Source organism: Ictidomys tridecemlineatus, chromosome 4 (assembly GCF_052094955.1).
Source record: "Ictidomys tridecemlineatus isolate mIctTri1 chromosome 4, mIctTri1.hap1, whole genome shotgun sequence".
In the NCBI taxonomy this organism is placed as follows: Eukaryota; Metazoa; Chordata; class Mammalia; order Rodentia; family Sciuridae; genus Ictidomys; species Ictidomys tridecemlineatus.
Window position 1 is genome coordinate 124,751,967 of NC_135480.1, and position 26,733 is coordinate 124,778,699.

The following is a 26,733-nucleotide window of genomic DNA, read 5'->3' on the forward strand; positions in this document are numbered from 1 at the left end:
GATGTTAAATATTATAATTCCAAAAATGGAATATATTTACATTGCTTGAAGTTATGCCAACATTATTTGTTCTGCTATACCATAACTGATTTTAGCCAACTTGCTCAGGAAAATGTCTCATCAAGTAGGCCAAAGAATCATACCCTCTTCCTACTATATTTTGGATTCATAATTTCACACTAAATTTTGGTGAAAATTTGCAGGGAGGCCTGAGGTTGTGGCTCCAAGGTAGAGCACTTGCCTAGCATGGGTGAGGCACTGGGTTTGATCCTCAGAACCACATAAAGATAAATAAATAGAGGTATTGTGTCCATCTATAACTAAAGACTATTAAAAATAAAATAAAATTTGCAGGAAGAGCCACATTGCTCTCAAAATGTTTCTGCATACAAACTTTAGAAAAATTAATATAAACAAAAGGAAGAAAATTTCCCACAATGCACAATCCCCAAACAACTACTGCTCACATTTTTTTTTCTTACTTTCTATCCATTTAGGTTTGTTTTTTCTGGGTGTTACGACTTTCCTTATGATCTTAAAAACAGGCCACTATTGTCCAAAATGGTCAAGGACCTTCCTCCAATTCATCTCATCTTCATCTTCTTGAAAACCCATTTCTTTAGGCCTGAGTGCAGCCCCGAAACATGAAAGGATCCTGACCTATTATTTCTAAATTATGGCCTTTTGGGTTTTGAAAAGAATTAAATACTAAATTACAAGAGAATTTAGGAAGTCACAAAAAGATATATCCCATTTTGTTGGATGGAGCTGAACCTAGAACATCTTGGTTAGGCCTAATTTTCAGGAAGGATCTTACAAATCCCTCTATGTTTTATTCTAATGTGAAGAACACTGTTAGAGTAAAGTTTTGGCTAGGGGTCAACCTGAACTGTCTTCTACCTCTGGTGGCTTAGACTTTTCCATATAATTTCAGAATCTCTTTGAGCCCCAGAAAAAGTTTCAAATTTAATTATTTTGTATACTTCAATTTCAAAACTGAAATTCTCTTTTGGTATGAGTATTTCCTTTGGCACAGAAACTTGAGTGTTGAGAATGACCCTACTGCCCTTTTCCTCCCACAAGGATAACAACTTGGCCAGAGTTCCTGGAGGCCCAAGAGCACCAAGGAGGCACAACACTGCTGAATACTGGAGCCAGTGGTCTCTGGCCCTCTAATTGCACTGTTTGCAATTATGACAACCTTGTAAAACTCTAAGTCTCTTGGAATTCTCATCTGAAAGTCTGTAGTATTGAAAGAAGTGGAATCTTTGATGAAGCAAATGACAGGAAACCCCCACCCAAACATTATCCTGACTCCCTGTGGAGTGCCTCACATCAGTCAGTCTAGAGAGACATGCCCAACCCATGAAGACTAGGCAGGAATACCCACATTTTTTGCCTTCTCTAACCAAAATACAGCACCAATAATACTTTTAGGAAACAATATAGTATTTATTAATACTGTAGAACATTAATTATAGTAGTAGGACATTACCAATATTTTTTAAAATATTTCACCCCTAAGAGATTTTTATGATCTCATCACAGTCCCCAAGTTTGCTGGACCCACCAGGCCCTCTCTGTGAAGCAATGGAAAAAAAGAGTGGTCTCTTTTCAGGTGCTTTTATTCACCCAGCATTTCCTTGGACTTCATTAATATAAATGGTAACTAGAATCTTTCTTGATATCTGAACTCTTACAATCATTCATAGGAAATTGTCAATAACTTTTTGACATAACCAAAACAATTTCATATGGTTCAACAAAAACATAGGTCGAAAGAGATTTTCTTTTCTATCAAAATAAACTTTTTATCTTGTACATAATTCTAGGTTGACTCCAGCATTTCTTCTGAAGTTAAAACCTGGATCAGGAATACTTTTATTTCACACAGGATACACCCACCCCACAAGAATCTCAGTCTGTGTTTTACCGCCACCTAGTGGCATAAAGTGTACATGAATTGAAAAACAATCCTCAAAACTCTCCTTGAGGCTGTTCATTACTGATTCATGAAGTCCACATTTTTTCTGTCAATTTTGGTACTGATCAATAGATGTTTAAGAGCACATAAATAAGTTTGAGAACTCTATATAAATAACATCCCACCCCACAGGCCAGTGTACGGATCATCTCTGTCCACAATTTTTCTATAGTACTATCAGTATTTCTTTCCTAAGGTGTGTATGTTTCTCATCATACCGGAGGTATTTTTGATCTTGTTCTGTTACATTGTACTTGTAGGAGAAGAAGAGAAAGCAGTGACCTTAATTTTCTGCAACTGAGCCACGTGGAAGAAACCTCAGGGATTTCTTTGGTTAACAACATTAAGAAGGGAAGAAAATTATAGAGGCAATAAAGCTCTGACTACATCTCTTACAAAGATGAAATAATGGGGAGTGAGAGCAGCCCTGGAACAAAAGCAAAAAATAATGGAACCTTAACTCAGGGGCTCCAGTAAAACTATTTCCATTTCTTCTCCCCAGCAACAGTTACCTACCTCTTTGTGTTCTGCAAAGACAAACCCAGTGATATTTAGGATAAAGATTCCCCAGGAAGCACCCCTTAAAAGATCTGTATGAAACTTTTATTTATACTTTGGCTGAGGATAATAATTAACACTTAATCTAAAAATTTATAAAATACTGCTTGTCCTACCAGAAAGAGAGAGAGAGAGAGAGAGAGAGAGAGAGAGAGAGAGAGAGAGAGAGAGAGAGCCACAATGACTTAAGACTTGCACACACAGGGAATGATGTATCCTCAGGGCTATTTACTACAGCAGTGTTTGTAAAAGCAAACTGTAAGACACAACCTCAAAGTCAGTCTCAGGGACTGGCAACTGGATGCCTGAAGGAGGGACTGGGATAGGGGAATTTTTTCTTCCATTTTTATTTTTTGTTTGTTTTGAGATAGTTCATACATATGAAAGAATATATCTAGTGATTATATAGAGCATAAATGATCATCATAATAATAATGAACAGTTTAAGAAATAGAAGGATATGAATATTTTAATGCCACTGAAGTATCCCTTTCCATGTTCATCTATCGCATAAATAACAATAATTTTGATTTTGGCTTAATTATTGAGATGAGACTTTTTGCAGGAGAGTTATGTTTCTACTTAAAGTCTAGATCAAGCAAATGTATGATTTATTCAAAATAAATACATAAAAAACTTAAAATCCAAAAAATAATCCAGTTTAATATATTTATTATTATAACAAAGGCAAAATTTCTCTCTACAGATAATATTTCTTTTATGAACTAATGTTTCCTTTTATGAATTACTTTCCTCTCAAATGAGCATGGAATATGATTTACCTACAATATTATTTCTATTTATGAGCTGTCAAATGCAGTGAATTTACAACAGCATATTATGATAAAATCCTCAGAATTCTGAAATTAAAATTTTGCCTAGAAAAGGGATCGATTAGCTGGTGCAATAATCTTATTTAAAATACTTTTCAAATGTGTTCAGTATTCAATTCTTAAAATATAAATCAAGTCTGCATGATTTAATGACAGTGGATCATTTATCCAATTTATTTCTGCATCAGTCAAGATTCCATGCCTGTTGAAAGACATCGTAGTCTGATGTCAGCAGTTAGCTATTTGAATATTCTGTCATAGGCAGTGTGACCTTTCAGAGCTGTGGGTTGTTTATGTGTGATAATGAGCCAGGATTTTCCAATGACTGAGTTAATCATGGTTGGCTCCTTAGGAAGCACCACAGATTCCTTCACGGGAAATGCTGTAGGTCACTATCCCAATGCACAAACTTTCTTTGACCAACACAAATTAATGTCAAGTTTTTGTTTTTTGAAGTCTGAAACGTTTTTGTCTTGGAAAAAAATATAAACTGACTCTAGATCCATGCCAGATGAAAAAAAAACTCTGGAGACAATTCTGGAGCCCTTAGAGCAATTAGAATTTGGGGGGCCCCTTGTAGTACCACTCCTAAGTCACTAAATAAATTCCCTGTGTGTGTGTCAAATCATTAATCAAGTGAAATGCTACCCCAATAAATTCACCCACACTGAATGCTTTTTCTTGACACCTAACCTGTCATTTCTTCTAATTCACACTCCAATCCTGTGAGGTAAATATCAGTTACAGTTTGTATTTAAGAAAACTGAGGTAAGGAGAGGCTTACATAACTTGTTCAGGTTCACACATTAATACTGAACAGATTCAGGCAGCCTGTTTTGTTGTGCAATACCCTAGTACTTAGCAAAACACATTTTAGATAAATTAAGCATTCCGGTTCACATCCAGAACACCTATAATTCCACCTAATTGAGGATCCACCCTGAGGAAATGAGCCCATTCTAGGAAAAAGCCAGGGGCAGTAGATTCATCCAACTTTTCTCTCCTAGGCTCACTTCCATTCCTTGGCCACCTTCTAGTCTGATTGGAATTAGGAAAGGGGGGCTATCAGAGGTGGTGGCATCGTTTTCTTGCCTTGTCATATGTGTACATATATTTCATCTAGGTATTCTTCATACGATGCCATTTTATTGAGTATTTTCTGTGTTCCAGGAAGTGTGTGTGTGTGTGTGTGTGTGTGTGTGTGTGTGTGTATATATATATATATATATATATATATATATATATATATAGAGAGAGAGAGAGAGAGAGAGAGAGAGAGCAGTTGCATTTTATGTGAGAAAATACCTTCTTGGGGACTTCTTGTCATTCACAGTCTTAACCAAGGAAAAGACTATCTGTGCACTAGCTGGTACAGACACATGGCAAAGCTGAAAAGCGATCTAAGATTTACTTAGTTTACTGATTGCAAATTATGGAACTCTTGGTGAATTTTTTTTTCTTTCTTTCTTTCTTCTTTTTTCTTTTTAGTTGTAGATGGACACAATGCCTTTATTTAATTTATTTACTTTTATGTAGTGTTGAGGATCAAAACCAGTGCCTCATACATTCTAGGCAAGCACTCTACCACAGAGCCACAACCCCAGCCCTCTTGGTAAATTCTTAAAGAGAGTTTTGGAATCATTTTTATTTTTATCCTTAAAGTAAGCTTCATTAGTATTTTATACTACACTATTTCATATATGCATAAGATGCAACATACATGTTTGCTTGGGATATTGTGTTAGTGACTTGGGAATAGGAATGCTATGGAGACTGCTGCTGCTATGACCACATTTGTAGATAATGAAAAGGGATTTCTGGAAAATTTTGACAGTGTGATCTCTGTGGATTTCATATGGATGCATACAAGCCTTGCTAAGTGCTAGTAGATTCTTTAGTGGTTTATGAAATTAAGTTTTAAGCATTATCAGATTTCCTCTTAACAAACCATTCTTAATTGCATTTAAGATGACCCCAGTTTAAGACATCTCAAGAATTTCTTATTGTTGTAGGTCTTAGCCAGCCTGCGAACTGTACGAAAAAATTTTGCTGCATTAACTAATTTGCAAGACCGAGCGCCTAGCAAGTAAGTTATTCTTTATTCCCTCTTTTTTGCTGAGCTTTTAAAGAATGTCATCTCAATTTGAATTGAACTCAAGACAAAACATTAAATTTCTCTGAGTCACTGCCAAGCTATCTAACCATGGACATTAACAAGCCATCAGATGATACCCTGCTAATTCACTATAAATACAGTGTAGTGGTGATTCTAACATCAGGAATGAAACAGTATGACAAATCAACATGGTGATTCTGTCAGAAATTACCTGGCGTGATTTGTCTTCTAGCCAGTTATTTATATTCAAAGTAACTTTATAGTTTTGGCTTATTTCATAAATTAGCCACAGGCAAATAATCTCATCACGCCTTAATGATATCTCAAAGTCATACTGTTAATTCTAAGACAACAATTAACTGGAAAAACAACAGATCTCAACAAAGATCTTTGATTCTACTGCTGTCATTGACTCTCTGAGCAGCAGCATTCATTAAGCAATTAATAAAATTGAGTTTGATGTAATAACAATAGAAGTGTTTGGGAGAGGGAAACTTGAAATGGAAAATGATTTAAAATTGGGGGATTTTGGAACTGGGGCTATAGCTCAGTGACAGAGCACTTGCCTAGCATGCATGAAGCACTGGATTGGGTTCGATCCTCAGCACCACATAAAAATAAAAAAAAACAAATAAAATAAAGATGTTCTGTCTATCTACAACTACAATTTTTTTTAATTGGAGGATCCTGATAAATCTAAAAAATCAAAAAGAAGGAAGTAAATTTTGCAAAATTAAATGAGAAACTGATAAACTATTATTCTAATATCTATTATTTTTTAAAGTATTATTTATAATAAAGTTAAGTTAAGATTATCAGCTTGGAAGAATTTTCCAAAACAAAACAAAAAAATCAAATCAATATTAAGAGGACAGTGAGTAGAAACTTATTAGGGATTATGATAACTACTTCTTAAAGAACATGAAAAAACTGAACTTTTCCACTCCATAATAACATAGTTTACCTCTACAATCCATTAGGCAAGTACTTCCTGTGATAGAGAAAGGTTTTCTAAAAAAAAAAAAAAAAAAAAAAAATTAGTGGAAGTTCCACAACACAAATAATTGACATGGAACCTAGAACCTTGGGCCGATTGTCTTTCCCTCAGCTTGAACATTTACCTTCTCTTTCTTCTTTTCCACTTGACTAACTGGTTCATTCTTCTCATCACAGTTTAAATATAATTGCTTTGGGGGCACTGTCCTTCACACTGCCAGATATAGACCCACAGTGACCAGCCCTAGCTGGCTGGCATGTCTTTCCAACTCTGCCTGGTTGCATCCTGTTATTCAAGCACATTTCTCCCTGTTCCCTACTTGCCTGATCACCTGGTTGATCCTCAGCAATGTCAGTTCCCCAAGAGCAGGGGTGTGGCTGGTTCACATTCGTATTCCCAGTGCCTATCAGAATACAGAATAATTCCTCTGTTTTAGTCAGATTTTTTATTGCTCTGACCAAAATACCTGACACAAACTATGGAAGAGAGGAAATTTATTTGGGGCTCACAGATGGTTTTAGAGGTCTCAGTCCACAGATGGCTGACCACAGAGCTCTAGGACCAAGATGAGGCAGAACATCATGGTAGAAGGATGTGGAGGAATAAAGCAGCTCAGAACATGGCCAACAGGAAGCAGAGAGAGCCAAAGAGCTCCATTTACCAGAGACAAAATATAAACCCCAAAGGCACACTCCCAGTGACCAGTCTTCGCTAGCCACATCCTACCTGCCTTCAGTTACCAGCCAGTTAATCCATTTCAGTGGTTTAAGTTACTAATTAGGTTACAGCTCTAATTTAACCTCATTTTCATTTTCTCACACATGAACTTTTGGGGGACACTTCATTTCTAAATCTCTGCAAATGCTTGTTGACTTAAAGTGTAAACTGGCCATTCAGCATTTAAAGCCTGAGGGTGTGCCATGAAGAAATCATTTATCTCCAGTTGTGTTGTCTATACAACACGGTCATAAGTTGTAAAACATCAGGCTGACCTCAATAGCCCTGAGACCTTTGCTATTCAGTAGGATGTGGGTACAAACTTAACCTTCTAGAAATTCTTAACTCTGAAGGAAAAATGAAATTATTGGTTGCCACTAAAACTTGCAGTCTCAAATTTCAGTAAGAAATCGAGGTCTTGTCTCTAAAAGGCAAACAAGAAATTAATGCCCTATAAATTTCCATTAGATGTGGTCACCTGAGTGCAAGCATTTAATATAATAGACACTTAATCAAACAGGTGTGAAGGTATCACACTGGCCCTTCTATCTCCAAAGAAATGTCCTCAGGCATATTCTATACAAGACAGAGGTTCTCAACTGATTTACAGGCACAGAATATATTAAAATGGAAAGAAGGGAGTGAAAAATCATAGCTAACACCTGAACTTACACCTGCTTTGACTAACTATGCAATGCCCATGGAGACATTGAATTACAATATCATCAGGTAGACTCTAAGTGAAAGCCAGTGTATGGTCTCTTTTTTAGTCAATGCAGATTTGTACCTCCTTTATTAATTCAAACCAAATCAGCTTCCTGGGGTGTCAGAATAGTAGAATTCAATCTCCACACAGCTGGACTCTGTTGTGCTTGGTATTAGCAAAGAGGATGCCACTGGTACATGGCATGATGACTCTGAAAGAATCAGGATTCAATTGCCCTGCACTCCCTGTGCCACTAGAATGTTTCCAAGCTCACTGTTGGAATTTGAAGAAGACCTGTGCTGCCTTTCACAGACTACCTTTTTATTTGCTTTAGGAAAGGAGTCTAGGAAGAACTCATCTAAGAACTTGTTTTTTGTTTTTGTTGTTGTTTTTTTTTTATTTGCTTTAGGGTTGGTGTCTAGGAAGAACTCATCCAAGAGCTCTAGTGTTAGCCCACTAATGGTTTCTTGTGATCTTCTTGCTCTTTTGTCCCCTTTAGACTTTTTTTTATTCCAAGAATAAATTGTGACTCATTCTTTTTAAAAATAATCTGTCAAGTTACCATGAATCCAGTGATTAATATTTTCTGCTTGTTACTTATCAAGATGTCAAGTTCCCAAATGTCAGTAGTAAGATTGATAAAATGAGAATTAGTAGCAAGTCAACCATTTGGTTTTCCAAAACTATAGAAAAGGATAAATGTTTATTTATATTTTCCAAGACAAAAAGTCAATGTTTTCAAAATTTTCACAGAACAAGAACTAAAAAACATTCTCAGACATCAATGTTTAAGTCATTTGAATAAACTCTAGTCTATAACTATATCATCCTGAATATCCCCAAACTCATCTGAATAACAAACTCTCAGCAAGAAGGTAACTACTAGTATAGAAAACAGAGCTATTTCAAAGCAGCAGTTTAAAACATTGACCTTTTTAAATAAAACATTTATCAAGTTCAAATTTATATTTTTAATTTCTTCTCTTTCTCTCACTTCTATATGGTGCTGGGGATCAACCCAGAGCCTTACACATGCTAAGCAAGTGTTCTACCACTGAGCTGTATCCCAGCCCCGACTTTTATTTTCATAATTTAAAAAAACTAAAATAATTCAGAAGTGAATCATGGTATATTTTCAATCAAACACAAAAATTCAATCCCAAGCTGACACCAATAAACTTAAGAGCAATGACCCAGAGCCAGACACTGAATAGAACGAGTGAGAAATTACAAAACACCAAAGGGCTTTCTGTAAGCTTCCCCCAGATATGCTAGGATAGTCGTCATCTTCAGCGTTAGAGAGTCTGCTGCCAACTGCACATCTGTGTGGTTATCCATTTGGCTTCCACAAAAGCATCCCAAGCCAAGACAAAGAGTAGAGTGCAGCCTAGAGTCACATTACCTTGATTCAAATCTCTGCTGGCTTGGAACAGATTTTCAACTTCCCAAAGATTTGTTTTTCTCACTCGTAAAATGAGAACAATGATTCTACCAGCCTTGAGGCTTTTTGTCAGGGTTAAGTGAGATAATTCATTTAAAGTGCTCATTTAGTATAGCGTGTGACAGACACTTAATGCTTATTAAATAAGTGTAGCCACTAGAAGAAACACACACACACACACACACACACACACACACACACACACCCTCAACTATTTTACAGATATCCCTTAATGTGTTTTAAAGTGTTTTTAAAGATGGCAACAAGTTAAAAGCTATCAATTATAAGTAATGATTTTATAAAATTCTATTCCAAAATACTTTGGACAATCCATAAATGATGTTCTTTTCAACATAATTTATTGAGCACTGATTTAATACCAGATAGATTGATAGCTTTTAACTTGTTGATATATATATAATTGATAGCTTTTAACTTGTTGCCATCTTTAAAAACACTTTAAAAATAGATACATTTAGAGATATCTGTAAAATAGTTGAGGTTGTGTGTATGTGTGTATGTGTGTGCTCACGCTGGGCTTTGAAGGGAATATGAGTTAATCATTATATATATATTATATATTATATATATATATATATATATATTTGTTTTTTTGTTTTGTTTTGTTTTGTTTTTAACCTCAGGGTGTTTATAATCATCTGGTGGAACCTGGCAAACATCTGTTAAAAAAAATAGGAAAGAATACTAGATGGAATCTATTTAAATACCTTAGGTTTACAATAGTTCTAAAATCTCTATAGCATATGTTTATACACCTTGCCAATATACCTCTCTAACACTTGTATCAGAAATGTTTCTCAATGTAAGAAAATAGGAAAAAAATTTAAATACCTTCTCTAAGATACTTTAGAAAGAATCATGCACTTCTGATAATGTATGAGCAATCATGAGGCTTTATGTCAAAATCAAAGATTCTTAGCACTGTTTTAAGGAAAACAGTGATAATTTGACTACTTTTCTAAATTCAGAAAGTCTGTGTTAGCTCTGTAAACCCTAGCTTAATTGAATATAGTCAATTAATAAGAATTTCCACTTTTATCATGTTCCTGTGACATGAATATCATAATCTTCCCCAATGTCTATCACCATGAGACTTAACTTTCTTAAAAATTTGATACGTATGATCTGAGATATAGTAAAAGGATCCCCAAGAATTGACTGAAGAAAATCTGCATCTCCTAACTTAAAAAATCCTTAAAATTAAAATTTCATATCTAAAACGACTCAGCACCTACTCAAATCAACAAGGACCACATACTTACTGCTTTGTATTTTTCTCTCTTTGTCAGAAGATCACCAATGTGCAACCAACCATCCATCAACAAAGCCACCATAACAGGTAAGAGAGATCTTCGGACTTATTCTTCTTGTGTCCAGGAAGAATATGTATCTTTCAATAGTCAACATCACAGTAATGCTGATTCTATACTCCAATTCTAAAATGTCAAAGAAATATTTTTTTTCTTCTTTATGTTATCCTCACTATCATTGGTCTTACAATTTTTCCATTTAAGCTGTTCCTTGGAAAACCTGTTCTAAGGTACCCCATTCTTAACCGCTTGACTTTATATTGGAACTCAGTTCAGCTTTGCTCTAGGCATTTGTGTTGCGGGAGACAGAGTTACCCTCAGAATATCTGCTATTTTTGTTCCAGGCTTGGTTATCTGCTTCATCTTCATATATGGTAGTCTAATTTAATGAAAGTAAAAGTATAAATAAGAGAAATATGTGTTTTGTGCTGGAAGGAACATATTACTATTCCAGTAGTTCTTATGGGAAGTTGGGTTGCTGAGTATAAATACAATTTGTGAGGGGAGAGAACATGTTATTACACAATACAGAAAATTTCAGTGTGATGAGAAAAGGGTCTGTTATGCCAGATTCCTGAGACCCCAGTAGACCTCCAGGAGCCGAATCCATTGCAATCACGCAAGAGTCTTTATTGCAAGCTGGAGCCTGGATTCACAACCGATCCCCACGCAGCGGTCCCAGGGAGTGAGTCCCGATCTTTATTCAGTGAGATTTTATAGGTTTGGGGGGATACTCTATGTGTCACAACATCACACAGCAAGTCATTCCATATCTTGGGAAAATCAGACATCAAATCTTAGCATTGATTAGCACATTCACTGGCGGGAGCAAGTTGGGTAAGGGTGATTGGCTAGTACAAGAGGGGCATTCCTTTGAACTGATTGGTTTAAGTGATGAGGGGTGTACCTGCTAAACTACATGGTTTCCCAACATGTTATCAACCACCATAAACTACTTGGGGGTCATCTGGCATCCCGGGTATTTTCCCTGTCTCATGCTGATTGGAGGTTTCTAGGGGGGTTGCCATGGGTCTTCACCTAGCCCAACTGAGTCAGACCTCTCCTGTTATTTACAAAAAACTCCGAAGGGTGGGTATGTGCTTAGGAGTGCTCTGTGGGTTTATCCAAGGACAAGGGTCAGGCCCCCTTCCTTAGGACAGGCCTTGAGGTAGAATCTGTATTATTTATTTATTTTTAAAAAATGGAGTCACATTTGTTCTCAGGTCCACAAATGTTTGGGAAAGAAAAGTAGAAGAAAGGATGAGGGAAAGAAAAGGCATAAAAATATATTATCCCAATGCCTATTGGTCTGATTTAACCAGGAGACTTGACCTGAACTGAACCAAAAATAGAATGAATGATCTCATTTTGCTGAACCTGAAACCAAATTGAACCTCATTTAATCATTTCTCAAAATCCCAATTGATTCATTAAAATAATTGCCTGGAAAAGAAAACCTATGATTTCTAAAATTATTACCAAAAGAAAATTAACATGCTCTCCAAACTAGACCAATACTTCATCTTGACTCAAGTGTCTTCTTAGAACCCCAACCCTTAATAAGGAGCTTCTTATTAAATTTTTAGTGAATACAAATTGCTTGAAATTTAACTTTGTCATGTCCAGTCAACTGGTTGCCTTTGTAGTCACCACATCAGAGTTGATTCTGAAACAGTAGTTAATGTTATCTTCTTATCTGAAAGTATACCAAATAGCACTTGTATTTCAATGACTATTACATTTTTTTTCCGTGTTTCACTTTACAAATCTTGTTGGTAATGACTTTCCATTGTCATTTCATAGTGTATATATATGAGACCAACCGTAAAGAATTTCTAAGTACCAGAATAAGTTATTTTAGGAACAAAAACCACATTGAACCTGGTCTCCAGCCCTATTCCAGGAATTACAGGTACCCCTGTGAACAGGAGCTACCTTACTCCCACCCACTTTTGCAATAAGCAAGACTGACATTTTGGTTTGAGTACAATGTGTGCTATTTTGGTCTCTTGGCATTTGTTTGTTTTGTTTTAGTTTGAGGTTGTATATGAACTTGCCTCACAGATGGGGCAGCATCTTCCCAGAAGAACAGCTTTAGGCACTAGTAAAACTCCTTTGTGTCCTGCACAAGATGTTTGGGTGTTCAGTGGACAGAGCAGCTGCAAACCACCTTGGCAGATGACCAGCCGCACTCAGAGACATGATCTTACACATAGGTGAGAAACCCCATATAAGCTCCCAGAAACTTTTACATAATATTGAATGAAGCCCTGGAGAGGGAACTAAGAGACAATGGAATTGGGCATTTAAGGCTAATGGGGCCTCATTTGTACCCAATAACTCCTGACCTGAGGACTATAGAAACATCCCATGTAGGAAGGGAGAGAAATTAGCTGTCATTAACTGCTTGGCAGCTGGACTCCTCACAAAGCCCAAAAGGAAATTGCCTGGCTAGTGAACAGAAGTCTTTTTTCTTGTCCAAATATTGCAAACCAAGGTGGGAAGAGGGTCTGGAGTGTGAGGGGATGATGGCAAGAGCAGTGAAAAGTTCCTGTCTGTCATCCCATTCTGAAAAAGTGAGTCCTTAAAACCTAAACAATAATAGTAATGGTGGTTGAGTCTTTGACACTAGTTAGACTTCAGATAAGAAAAGGTAGTACTTATGTGTTTCTTCCCTCCAGGCTTATTTCCTCCTGTTAGAAGCTCACTATATCTCTGTAGTAGTACTGAGGAGATGAGAAAAGTGGATGTTTTGTTGTTGTTGTATTTTTAAGTCAGCAAGGCAACCTATTAGATCAAGGCAGCCATCTTTGAAATTTTGCTGAAAATCTGGAGGAACAGGGTTGTCTAAATTCATTTCCTCACTAGCCCAAAGGGCTATATTGAACAAGCTCAAGGCTCTCCTGCAGGAGTCCTTCATAGATCTACAGAAATGTGATTAAAATTGTGGGCTGCCTGTCCAGAACTCAAATTGTTCTCTATCATGACAGCTGTATGGCCCTGAGCAGGTTGCATACCTTTCTCTGCCTTGGTTTCTCCATCTATAAAATAGTGATCCCACTTTATGCAGTAAGATCACCGTTGGTAGGTGCCGTAAATTAATGTGTTCACTTTTACCTTAGCATGGTGCCCAACAGTGTCAGCACTCAATACATCTTGGTAAATTTTGTTTTGTTGTTTTGGTTTCTCTGACCTACTCTGTTCATAAAACTAGGGGTGTCAGTTCAGACTCTATAAAAAGTACCAGAGATTATCCTCATAAATTTATAAATTACATAAATTTATTTCTTATGGTGTTAGAGGCTGAGATCAACTTGTCAATGTGTTTGAGTTCTGGGGAAGGACAGGTTGCAGACCTGTCTTTCTTATTATATCCTCACAGGGTCGAAAGGGGGCAAGCGGGTAGATTCCTTTAAAAGGGTGCTAATTTCATGCTCATGACCTGATTATCTCCCCAAAGCCCTACCTTCAACTATTACCATGTTGGGGATTAGGATGTCAATGTGAATTTGAGGTGCCCATACTCATTCAGCCCATCATGAGGGACAGTGAAAGAACAGGACAGAAATTAAAAAGAAAAGGGAAGAATGAGAGAAAGACAAGGATGCAGAATCATAAGAGTAATGTGTGTGGATCCCCCAAAATGGCCCACAGGGACACACTTGCTTTGGACCTGTCCAAATGACACCTCCTATTGTCCTAATTTTGTGTCCTTTCCTCTCATCACTGTCATAGATGTTAGTGCATTTTTATTGAGATGATAAGATTATTCTTCAGAGCCTAAAAACTTACTTTTGAGAGCCAGTTTTTTGAAGGAAAAAAATAATTCACTATAACTCTTCCATAAACCAATTATTTAACTGTAAAAAATAATTAAGAACTTCTATGTCATATAATATTTCCTGAAAATTAGTCCCATAGAACATATAATACCTTTCTACCCACTTCAAGTTTGATTATTTATTGGTACTGGGGATTGAACCCAGGAGCACTTCACAACTGAATGTCATCCCCAGTCCTTTTTATTTTTATTTTTTAATTTGAGAAAAGATCTTGCTAAGTTGCTTAGGGCCCCACTAAATTGCTGAGGTTGGACTCCAACTTGTGATCCACCTGCCTCATCTTTTCAAATCGCTGGAATTTCAGGTGTGTGCCATCATGCCAGGGCCAGGTTTTTTGTTGTTGTTGTTGTTACTTTGATAAATGTTAAACACAGAGAAGTTCTACTTCATACCATTAGAGTTAAAACATGTCAGATACCTGCCAGTTTTATTTTTACTTATGAGAGGTAATTACATAGATCTAAAGTTACCTAATAATTCTTTAAAATAGGGCTTCTAAAATAGTATTTTTTATATGACTCTATTCTCCTGAAATACACATGGAGGGTTAATGGAGCCTCTGGAAGGCATACACACACTTGCCCATCTGCCAAATTTCAGGGTCACTCCAGCCTTTCCAATCTTACTGGAAGAACACCAATCTCATTAAAGGGTCAAAACATGTCACTTCAGTGGACAGCCATTCTTTCACAAGCACGTCTGCTGGCATTCATATTCAAGAGGAGCAGAGCAACATGGAAACTGAATGGCCCAAGGTATAAGTGTACTTATGAGGGAAGCAGTTTGCTAGGTACACATGGGTTTATAAATGTGTTCCCAGCTTATTATTTTCCCTATTTAAAACCAAAACAAGGATGTCTTAAACTGCGGCCAGGAACACTATTCACAGCAGAAATCTGAAAAACCCATGAAAAGAATTTCCCATGTTTGAACCATTTGTTATTAAATTCTCATTCCTAAAATAGATACCTGAGATACAAAATAATTTCTTCTAGTGCCCTATATGTACTTTGTTCGGCCTGTAGGGAATATTTGACAAAACCTTGTGTGTGTGTGTGTGTGTGTGTGTGTGTGTGTGTGTACTTACCATGTTCTATGTATTGTCACTTATTGCTCCCAACTTCCTTGGTCAGGTTCTCACTCTAGTCTAGTAAGTGCACCAGATGTAGAGGAAATCTGCACATCAATTTTTCCACTGGCATTCTGAGCTTCTGACATGGCAGAGGAAAATGGAAGGACCAACCACATCGGCATTTAAGTTATATTCACTGGCAAGCAGGCTCAGAGCAACCATGGGAAAACTTCCAGTACAATATGTACAGGACATACTAGTGCTCGCAGAAGTTTTCAAGGTCTATGGCTAAAGGCAAAGGAAAATACTTTCGTATATTTGCCAAAGAATTTCATCAATTGCTATCATAATTTCTTTATCAAATATCCTGCCCATGATTCATCTCTCTGTCCTTGGGGCCAGGGTGTACTTTATAATTCTAAGCAGCAAATTAGGAGAGGTAACCCATACATTCTGTTCACAGTGACAGCCTTGGGGCAGACCTCCCCATGACAGGATCCAGGCATGGGCCCCAAACACATCCTGCTAGAGGGCTGCATAGGTAAAATTGAATCCCCAGCTTCCCTCTCAGGTCCCTCTGAGTGTGGTACTTCTCTTGCAAGGAACTCTTTTCCTAACTGTTACCTGAATGCTTAGGTGGGGGCAGCAGGTTCCACTGGGATTCTGATGGCAAATTAGGCTTTGTCAGTTCTCTTAGGTGAAAGCCTCCAGCTGGAGACTCAGATTGTTCTTTCCCATCAAAACACTAGATTGTTGGGGAAAACCAAGCTGAGGGTATGGGCATGTGGCAGTAGCTGGCACTCCTGCTCTGTCCTGGTGAAGGCGTCAACTCAGGAGCCCGTCCTCCAGCTGCAGGGAAGAAGGCAGGTGGCCTACATGCAGGGTTCCAAGGGGGCCTGGTTCATGGAGCTCATGGCACTTTTGTCCCCGTGCCTGGACAGCAGCTTCTTGTTCAGCAGCTGAGTGAGGGTCGACACCTTCTTTCATGTGCCCTCATGTTGGGGCAGGAACACGAAGTGTTTGAGTGACTGGCTCATGCTGGGGTCTTTCTGCAGGTGGAAAATCATTGGTAGAAAATCAGCTTGGCACCCCTCCTTAAAATTCCTCCTTGGGGCTTCTTAGCAGCTCTTGGCTCTGAGACACTCAGAAAGCTCTCAGACACTTTGTCCCCATCAAGCTGAAGCAGGGCTGGGCCACCCAATGCTGCCACCAGGCAATCCTTCTCCAAGTCCCAGGGATACATTTTCTTCTCCTGGGGCTCCAGGGTAGCTGGGGCTTTGGATGGCTTATCTTCTACCAGTGGAACAGAGGTCAAGGCTGTCTCTGGAGGACCAGATGGGGTGGCCTGGCAGGTGCTGTCCTTGGAGGATGCATAGTCCTGCATCAGGGCAGAGTCATGGTCCTGAGAGAGATCCCTGAAATAATGTTAGTTCTCTTCTTCATGAGACTTGAGTTTTAGCTTTGAAGATTTAGTGGGCTGCCGGATGGCAACTTCAGCAAACTGATGGAAGCCATTCAACACCAGAAGTTCTGTATCTGAAGAATAGCATTCTTACTGTCAGAAGCACCACCTGGCCTGGGTGGAGATGTCCTTCTCCTTGACCTTCACCTGGATGGGCATTTTCAGAGGAGACTCAGATCAGCCAAGACATCTCACGTAGCAGTAAGGCTTGGTCTTCATGGCAATGACAGTAGTGACCATGGTCCCATATGGCATCTCTGTCAGTCCATTTCTCTTAGCAGCAGCATCAGGGAAAGGAGTTTGTGAGGATTTCACTTCACTGATTTCTATGTAAGGAAACTGCAGTGACAGAGCCCAGTGCCAAGCTGCTGAGGATGGGCCCACTGATCAGGAAGAAGCTCTGCAGCCTGGAAGGCTGCTGCTTTGACAGGTCCAGAGAGACAGTGGTCATGGACAGCAGACCTTCAGAGGACTGCCTTCCCTCTGTAATCTGCAGGTGTAACTCCTTGGACTTGGTGTTCAGCTTGAAGGTGAACTCTTCCTCCCAAGTGAGGTGAGTAGAGTTCTTGGCTAGGGTTCTGGCAAACCTCTGGGTAGGATCATTCAGCTGGGCAATGCACATGGGGTTATACTACCTAAAGCACCAGGATCATTTAGCAGCAAGGCATGGATGTTCTTCACCAGTGGTTTTAGTTCATGGGCCCTAGGAGGTTTAGGAGGACAGGATTCCTGAGCAGTAGATAAAGTACGCTATAGATTCTGAGCTTCTTTCATGTCTGTGGGCTTGGTGCTCAGAATCACTGACAGAGAGGCAGAACTCACCAGGTGCTTCAAAATATCTTTGAGGGCTTCGGATATTGCATTTGTCTCACCAACCTGGCCTTCCCCTAGTGCTCTGGGCTGGACCTTGATGGTTATTTCTGGCTTGTGTATGTAGGACCACCTAATCTGGATGTCTTCTTTCTCTTCATACATGTGTAGCTCCAGTTGTAGGTGAACCAGGGAGAGCTGCATGTCATACACCTGATACCCCAAGCCCAGCACTAAGGGCACTGTGCTGACCAGGAAATGAAGGGTCTTGCTCACCATGTGACAGGCCACCAAGTGACAGGCCACCACCTTCTGGGCTGACTGAACCAAAATGGTGACTTTTCCAACTGCCAGCTCCTATAGCTGAGGCCACTGATCCTGCTGGAAGGAGAGCTTCAGGGGGCCACTTCTCCTTTTGGCCTCATGGTTCAGCCTGCCTGCCACTGGTCCCTCTAGCTCTTCAGCCTCAGGATCCAAGAAGGCAATGCATAGAACCTCGGGCACTGCTCCTCTTTTAGGTCTTCCCACCCCTGCAGCAGGGGTCAGGCCCTGGTCAGTGAGCCCTGCTGTCAGGTACATGCCTATCATGATCAGAGACTCCATGAAGATCCAAATCAATGTAAACCACTGAACCTCTTCATACCACCAGCCTAGCCAGCTATGCTGGCAAATACGCAGCCCCCCTTTCCCCAACCTCCTGGAACAGCCCCCATGCCAGGACACAGAGTCCTCTGGCTATAAGCTCAGGACATCCACTGGTTTGCTTGCCAGGAGCTACATGGGGTGAATCAGTCCCAAGCCTGGTGAGGTGTGGAGTCTGGAAGCCCTATGCCAGGCAGTGTGAATAGGGAGCAAATACCCGGCTGGAGCCAGGTGGCCATGGCCTGGCACATCTGGGAAAGGGAACACAGAAACAGACCCAGAAGCCAGAGGGCCTCATTAGCGTGTCTCTCTTCATTGTTTTATAAATTGAACTTTCTGAACTATTGTTGTTACTAATCATTCATTACAGAGATCAATGAAAGCATCATCAAACTAAAAACATTCTTTACAGCATTACAAAAAAAAATCCTCAAAGGGAAGAATAAAAGACCCTGAATAGCAAACATAATCCTGAGAAAAAGAGAAATGCTGGAGACTTCACAATACTGAATTTCAAAATATACTCCCAAGTCATAGTAACAAAAATGGCATGGTATGAGCATAAAAGCAGACTTGTAGACAAGTTAAGTGGAATAGATTGCACAGAAATGAACCACACAACTAGAGCAATCTGATTCTTGACAAAGGTAACAAAACCATGTGCTGGAGAAGTGACAGCCCCTTTAACAAACAATGCTGGGAAAATTAAATATCCATATGTAGAAGATTGAAACTAAATCCCTATCTCTCACCTCTGTCAACTCAAAATGGATCAAAAACCTTAACAAAATACCTGAAATTTTGAAAGGACTAGAAGAAAATTCAGGGGAAACACTTTAGGACACTGGAACAGGCAAGGACTTCCTGAACAGAACTCAGGTTTTCTCTCAGGAGATAATAACAAGAATCAACAAATGAGACTGCATCAGTTTAGAAAGCTTCTGCACAGCCCAGAAAACAATTTCTACAGATAGACTATAGAAAGGGAAAAAAATCTTTGCCAGTCACACTTGAACAGAGAATGATTATCAAGAATATATACAGAAGTCAAAAAATTTAACACTAGAAAAATCATACAACCCAAACAATAAATGGGAAAATGAACTGAACAGACACTTCTCAAAGAAGTGCAATTGACAATAATTATATGAAAAAAAGTTCAATATGTATAGCCATTAGAGTAATGCAAATCAAAACTACATTGAGATTCCATCTCACCCAGTCAGAATGGCAATCATCAAGAATACAAAAAAAAATAAAATAAAATAAACAAATGCTGATGAGGATATGAAGGAAATGAAATATTCACACACTGCTGTGAAATTAGCATAGTCCTATGGAATCAGGAAGGAGTTTCCTCAGGGTGCAAAATCTAATACTACCTAAGTAGGTGTATCATTCCTTGAAAGAATTAAAGTCAGCATACTATCCTATAGTTTGCTCCTTCTTGTAAATCACAGCATAATTCCTTATGGAATCAGATCATGTCTGTCCGTAGATAAATGGATAAAGAAAATGTCACACATACACACACACAAAGTAGAGTATTACCCAGCCATTAAGAACAATAAAGTAGTGTCACTCAGGAAAATACATAAAATGGAGATCATAATATTAAGCAAAATAAGCCAGACACAGAGAGACAAGTGTTATACAATTTCCCTCATATGTGAAATCTGGGGATAAAAAAAAAATATGAAAGTAGAAGGGAGACTTAATAGTGAAGACAAAGGAGAGTGGAGGAGCAGGTTAGAGGGTCATGGGCATGGGTATCACTCTTGACCTACTTACGAATTGGAAGTGCAGTCCCAGCTCCCACACTCTGAGAGCCCCTCCTGCTGAATTCTGCACTTGGGTGTTGCATCCAGACAAAGCTTTTTAGCTCCTTAGCATATTGATGGATCTCCTAAGAACACTGGTGCCCTAAGGTGTTAGTCAAATTTCCACCACTATAATAAATACCTGGCAGAGCCAAACAACAAAGAGAAAAAGTGTACTCTGGTTCACAGTTTTGGAGTCCATGATTTATCACACCTATTTTTAGGCTTCTGTGATGGGACACAGAGTGGGGTGGCAAGCAATTCTTCAGGAATGAGGGTTGGCCAAGCAAAACAACTAGCTTCAAGGCCAAGAAGAAAAACAGAGGAAAAGAATGGGGTCTTAAAATCCCCTCTAAGAGGACACCCCTAATAATCTAAAGACTTCCTACTAGGCCTCAATCTCTTATAGATCACATCAGCACCCAAGAGCACCACCCTTAGAACCAAGCCTTTACCTCATGGGCCTTTATAGGACATTCCAGATCACAACTCTAATATATCCAAGCTGTAATTCTACCTCTATAATATACAATTATAGCACACTATTTGGGATAATGTTGTTAATGTGTTTATAAAAACCCTTGGCTTACATTGTCTGGGAGCCTGAAAAGATGGGAAATTAGTAGATTTATTCTAGGTATATGAACATTGTGCAAAACTAGTTTCCTCATTTGTTTTTGGTCTCTTTTATGCTGTATCATTTTTGTATAAGCTTCAGTTCCTATATCTTTATCTAGCAACATCTACTCTAAGATTTAATGAGCACTTCCATTTGTTTTTATCGTAATTATTGTTAGCATTGTAGTTGAAAAAAAAAGCTTGCCATTGAAAATTCAGGGAAAAAATGTCTTTCTTTTAAAAGTATTTCAAGAATTAAAATTGTTGTAGTCTCCAACTTCTTTCCTAAGCTAGGTATGGTACATAACATTACATAGTGGATGCTTAAATCAATTTTATAATATATCTAGAAATTCACATTTAAAAACTCACAGCTCACCTGATAATCCAAAGTGTCTGACACATTTTTTTCTGAATTATTCAGCTTTCTGTTGCTGTGATAAAATACCTGAGAAAAACTTAGAAGAGGAAAGATTTGAGCTAATGACTTCAGAAGTTTTCATCCATAGTCACATGGCTTCATTGGTTCTGGGCCTCCGGGGAGGCAGAACAAGGCAAGAGAGTATGGCAGAATAAAGCTGTTCACCTCATGGCCATGAGAGAGAGGAGTGAGGGGTGAGAGAGAAGCACCAGAGACAAAATAAACTTTCAAAGGCACACCCCAAGTTACCCACCTCTAAGAAGGCCCAACCTCCTAAATTCTCCACCACCCCCAAACAGTGCCACCAACTGGGGAACAAGCAACCACACATGAGTCTTTGAGGGACATTCCAGATGCAAACTATAACATTCTCCTAAAAGGAAATGCTAAAAGTAAGGGGTAGAAGAGAAAGAGAAAAAAAGAAAGAAAGAAAAGAAAAAAATTCTCACAAGAAGAAACCAGGGTTGTTGTTAGTTTTAGAGATCCATATCTTTTCTGTTTCTCTTCTCATACAATAGGTGGCATTGTCTGCTTTAAGCTGGTGTCTTTGCCCTCAGGAAGTTGTAGGTAACCATGGTGGGAAGACTGGTCCTGGAGTAGGATGTCTGCAAGACTCATAGCTCTCATATGAGTCCTTCAAAATTGCATGCCAAGTTCACATCTTAAAATCTGGGCCTGATTTAGAAAACTGTATGTCCCAAGGTCCCAAAGTGAATTCAATGCTTTGTAAAATATCAAGCAATGCATTAAAATTAAATTGGAGGACTGAGTTTTTAGCTCAGTGTTAGAGCACCTGCCTCACATGTGTAAGGTACTGTGTTCAATCCTCAACATCACATAAAAAATAAAATAAAGATATTTAAAAAAAGAAAGCATAAACTTAAAAAATTAAATTGGCATAATTGTAAAAATTGGTTTAAAAATCTTAAACTCTTGGCACTTTTTCTTCTGACTATACTTAGATTATTTTTTAAGAAAGTTATTTGTTGATTCCTGCTGGCTCCAGGCTTCTCTCTGGGCCTGGGTTTCCTGGATTGCTCTGTTGTGCTGGTGCTGATGCTCCCCATGGAGCAGGTCTGGCTGCTGAGCACAGAAATGAAAGTTTTGGAAACCTGAATATTGAAAACTAAAATACAGAGATTCCAAGATGGTTGGCCAGACAAGGCCGCATCCTGTGTCGCTCTGTGACCCAGATCTCACTGCATCTCAGAGAGCTTAAGAGGACCCCTATACAGCTGATTTCTGCAGAAATCACCAGCACTGTGAACCCCACGCAGGGCTCAGAGCCTCAGCATTCAAGTAGGACTCCAGATTTCTGGTTCCCTAAACCCAAAGCCTGCAGTTCTAGCCCATGCATGGCTCTCAAGTGCCGTAGTAGAATTTACTATTAGCACCTCTGCAGAACTCCAGACATCACTCTGCTTCCATGCAGGTCACTCGGCTACTACCTACCAACAGCACAACGTCATCGCCCAGCTACCCCAACCTCACCAGACACCCTGGCTCTGGAAGCAGACCAATTCCATCTTGGATGAACTTTCTCACCTTATTTGATGGGGGCAGCTCTCAGATCGAATCACCACCTGTCCAGGTACCAGGTATTAAACTCCTGTCCCCCTCCTCTCAGTGTCGATAACTTGGTACAGTGACCACCCAACACAAAAAAGTTCCCAGATGGGCAGTTGTGCACTGCAATCAGGGCGCCACCCACCTGGTGTGAGCCTGGGTGTGAGAGTCCCACAGGAGGCAACTGCTAAGTGAGGGGATGGGACTAAAGTTTGGAGCCTAACAGAGAGACCCAGAGCTGGGAAATCCAGGCAAGAGAGGAAAACAATACCGGGCACAAAAGTCAAATGAGTGGTCTCAAAAAGAGACCCATGAAGTGTGGTCGCCCAGCTTTGACTGATAGGTGGCACTCCCATCTTGCAGACACCCTACTCCAGGACCAGTCTTCCCACCATGGTTACCTACAACTTCCTGAGGGCAAAGACACCAGCTTAAAGCAGACAATGCCACCTATTGTATGAGAAGAGAAACAGAAAAGATATGGATCTCTAAAACTAGCAACAACCCTGGTTTCTTCTTGTGAGAATTTTTTTCTTTTCTTTCTTTCTTTTTTTCTCTTTCTCTTCTACCCCTCTATCCTCTGGCCCTCACATCCCCAACCAAGAACTTTGCATGAAATAGGATTTTGAAGACTAAGTCAAATGAATAATATATTATAGAAGTGTTGGATATGCTCTTTTTTAAAAAAGAGAGAGAGAATTTTAAAATATTTATTATTTTAGTTCTTGGTGGACACAGCATCTTTGTTTGTATGCGGTGCTGAGGATCCAACCTGGGCCACATGCATGCCAGGCAAGCGCACTACCCCTTGAGCCACATCCCCAGCCCGTGTATATGCTCTTTTTTCCCTCTTCTTTCTTCTTTCATTTTTCTTTCCCCCTCCAAATTTTGCTATTTAACATCCTGTATTTTCTTAATAAAAATATGTGTTTGTTTTATATTTCCTACTGTCTTCCCATGTATTTGTCTACCCTAAATTATTTTCTGTCTATTCTCTTGCTACTAACCTTCTTCATTAGTTTTCTCTTTCACATATCCTAAGATATATTAACTCTACATCCTCACATGCTTCCTCCTCAGAATATTGTCCAACGCCACACTCCCAGTTCATTCATCAGAAACTGTAAACCTTTTTACAAAACTACTGATTATATTTTAGATAATAATTGAATCCAACATTACTGGATGTTGAGACTAAATTGTAAACATCTTAATAACAACAAATGGTTCATAGGTGGAATATTGTTGATATTGGGATCTGTTAACATTGCCCTTCCTCACAAAGGAGGGATCTTGGAACACTACAAGAGCACTACAAATCTATAGGGTAAAAACAATAACACCCCAGAGCCACAAAGTTGGAAAGGAAGACACAAAAGAATAACATGAAAAAACAAGGGAAGAAAGTACCACAAACATATCAAGACACCACATCATTGGAATCATTGGCAGCCACAGCAGAAAAAAATGACAGAGAAAGAGTTCAGGATATACATGGATAAAATGTTCTGTGAATTCAAGGAAGATATAAGAGAGAAAATACAAGCAGTGAAAGATCACTTCAAAAATGAGCTTCATAAACAAACCCAGAAAGCAAAAGATGACCTCAACAGGGATATAGAGGTTCTACAAAACAACCAAACAGAAATCTTTGAGATGAAAGAAACAATATATCAAATTAAAAGCTCAAATAAAACCATCACCAATGAAGTACACCACTTGGAAAATAGGACATGAGACAATGAAGATAAAGTGTATCATCTTGAAAAGAACATAGACCACCCAGCAATAAGGGTAAGAAACCATGAGCAGAACATTCAAGAAATATGGGATAGCATAAAAAGACCAAATTTAAGAGTTGTTGGCATAGAGGTAGCATAGAGGTCCAAACCTAAGGAATTAACAATCTATTCAATGAAAAAATATAAGAAAATTTTCCAGACATGAAGAATGAATTGAAAATCCAAATTCAAGAACCGTACAGGATGCCAAATGTACAAACTCACAAAAGATCCATATCAAGACAGATCATAATAAAAATGCCCAACATACAGAATAAGGAGAGAATTTTAAAATCCATGAGAGAAAGGAATCAGATTACATATAGAGGAAAAACAATCAGGATAAGAGCAGATTTTTTCAACACAGACCCTGAAAGCTAGAAGATGCTGGAACAACATATACCAAACTCTGAAAAATAATGAGTGCCAACTAAGGATCTAGCATCCAACAAATTTAAGTTTCAGATTTGAAGATAAAATAAAAACTTTTCATGATAAACAAAAGTTTAAAGAATTTATAGCTGGGCTGGGGATGTGGCTCAAGCAGTAGAATGCTCTCCTGGCATGTGTGCGGCCCGGGTTCGATCCTCAGCACCACATACAAACAAAGATATTGTGTCCACCGAAAACTAAGAAATAAATATTCTCTCTCTCTCTCTCTCTCTCTCTCTCTCTCTCTCTCTCTCTCTCTCTCTCTCTCCCCCCCTCTCTCTCTTTTCAAAAAAAGAATTTATAGCTAGAAACCTGGCACTACAAAACATCCTTTGCAAAATATTCCATGAAAAGGAAATAAAAAACAATGATGAAAATCAACAGAAGAGGTAGTACCCTAAAGCAAAAACTCAAAGAAAAAAGTCAAGTCAAGTTAAACAACAAAAATAAACAAATATAAGTGAAGATATAAACCATGTCTCAATAATATCCCTGAATGTTAATGGCTGAAACTCATCAAGCAAAAGACATATGCTGGAAGATTGGATTTATAAAAAAAAAAACAACAATATGCTGCCTCCAAGAGACTCATCTGATAGGAAAAGACATACACAGACTGAAGGTGAAAGGTTGGGATAAATCATACCACTCATGTGGACTGTGCAAGCAAGGAGGGATTTCCATCCTCATATTAAATAAATTAGATTTCAAGCCAAATTTAATCAAAAGGAATAAGGATGGACATTACATACTGCTCAAGGGAACCATATACCAACAAGACATAACAATCATAAATATATATGCCCCAAACAATGGTGCGACTATGTTTATCAAACAAATTCTTCTCAGGTTCAAGAGTCAAATTGACCAAAACACAGTAATCTTGGGTGAATTTAACTCACCTCTCTCATCACTGGATATATCTTCCAAACAAAAGCTGAATAAAAAAACTATAGAACTCAATAATACAATCAATAACTTAGACTTAAATGACATATATAGAATATTTCAACCTGCATCAAGTGGATATACTTTCTTCTCAGTAGCACATGGATCCTTCTCTAAAATACACCATATAATATACCACAAAGAAACTCTTAGCAAATACAAAAAAAATAGAGATACTACCATGCATTTTATCAGATCATAATGAAGTGGAATTGGAAATCAATGACAAATTAAAAACTAAAAATTACTCCAACACCTGGAGATGAAACAATATGCTACTGAATGAACAATTGGTTGCAAAAGATATCAAGGAGGAGATTAAAAAAAATTTTAGAGGTAAGTGAGAACATAGACACAACATATCAAAATCTCTGGAACAATATGAAAGCAGTATTAAGAGAAAAGTTCATTGCATGCAGTTCATTCCTTTAAAAAAGGAAAAGTCAACAAATAAATGACCTCACATTACATATCCAAGCCTTAGAAAAATAAGAACAAATCAGCAGCAAAAACAGTAGAAGGCAGGAAATAATTAAAATTAGAGCTGAAATCAATGAAATTGAAACAAAAGAAGTGGGATTCATCCCAGGGATGCAAAGTTGGTTCAACATACAGAAATCAATAAATGTAATTCAT

General features: G+C 38.4%; 2 long non-coding RNA genes and 1 pseudogene across 5 annotated transcripts in view; 1 reads left to right on the top strand and 2 right to left on the bottom strand.

Annotated features, from left to right (window-relative positions):
• The window catches only part of LOC144377237 (uncharacterized), a 30,090-nt gene extending 19,355 nt beyond the window's left edge, over window positions 1-10,735 (top strand). Inside the window, exons 3-4 of the long non-coding RNA XR_013438008.1 lie at window positions 5,388-5,461; window positions 10,663-10,735. This is a non-coding gene — a long non-coding RNA (uncharacterized LOC144377237). The remainder of the gene's footprint in view (window positions 1-5,387; window positions 5,462-10,662) is intronic.
• Window positions 1-26,733, bottom strand: part of LOC144377238 (uncharacterized) — a 70,739-nt gene that overhangs the window by 8,415 nt on the left and 35,591 nt on the right. The window contains exons 3-4 of one of the 4 annotated variants that reach the window (XR_013438009.1): window positions 10,636-10,809; window positions 6,456-6,502 (exon numbers count right to left, since the gene is read on the bottom strand). The exons of 1 other annotated variant lie outside the window; for it this stretch is intronic. This is a non-coding gene — a long non-coding RNA (uncharacterized LOC144377238). The remainder of the gene's footprint in view (window positions 1-6,455; window positions 6,503-10,635; window positions 10,810-26,733) is intronic. 2 more of the 4 variants (XR_013438011.1, XR_013438010.1) reach the window with 2 other exon arrangements.
• On the bottom strand, window positions 16,470-18,073 carry LOC144377451 (C2 domain-containing protein 2 pseudogene; annotated as a pseudogene).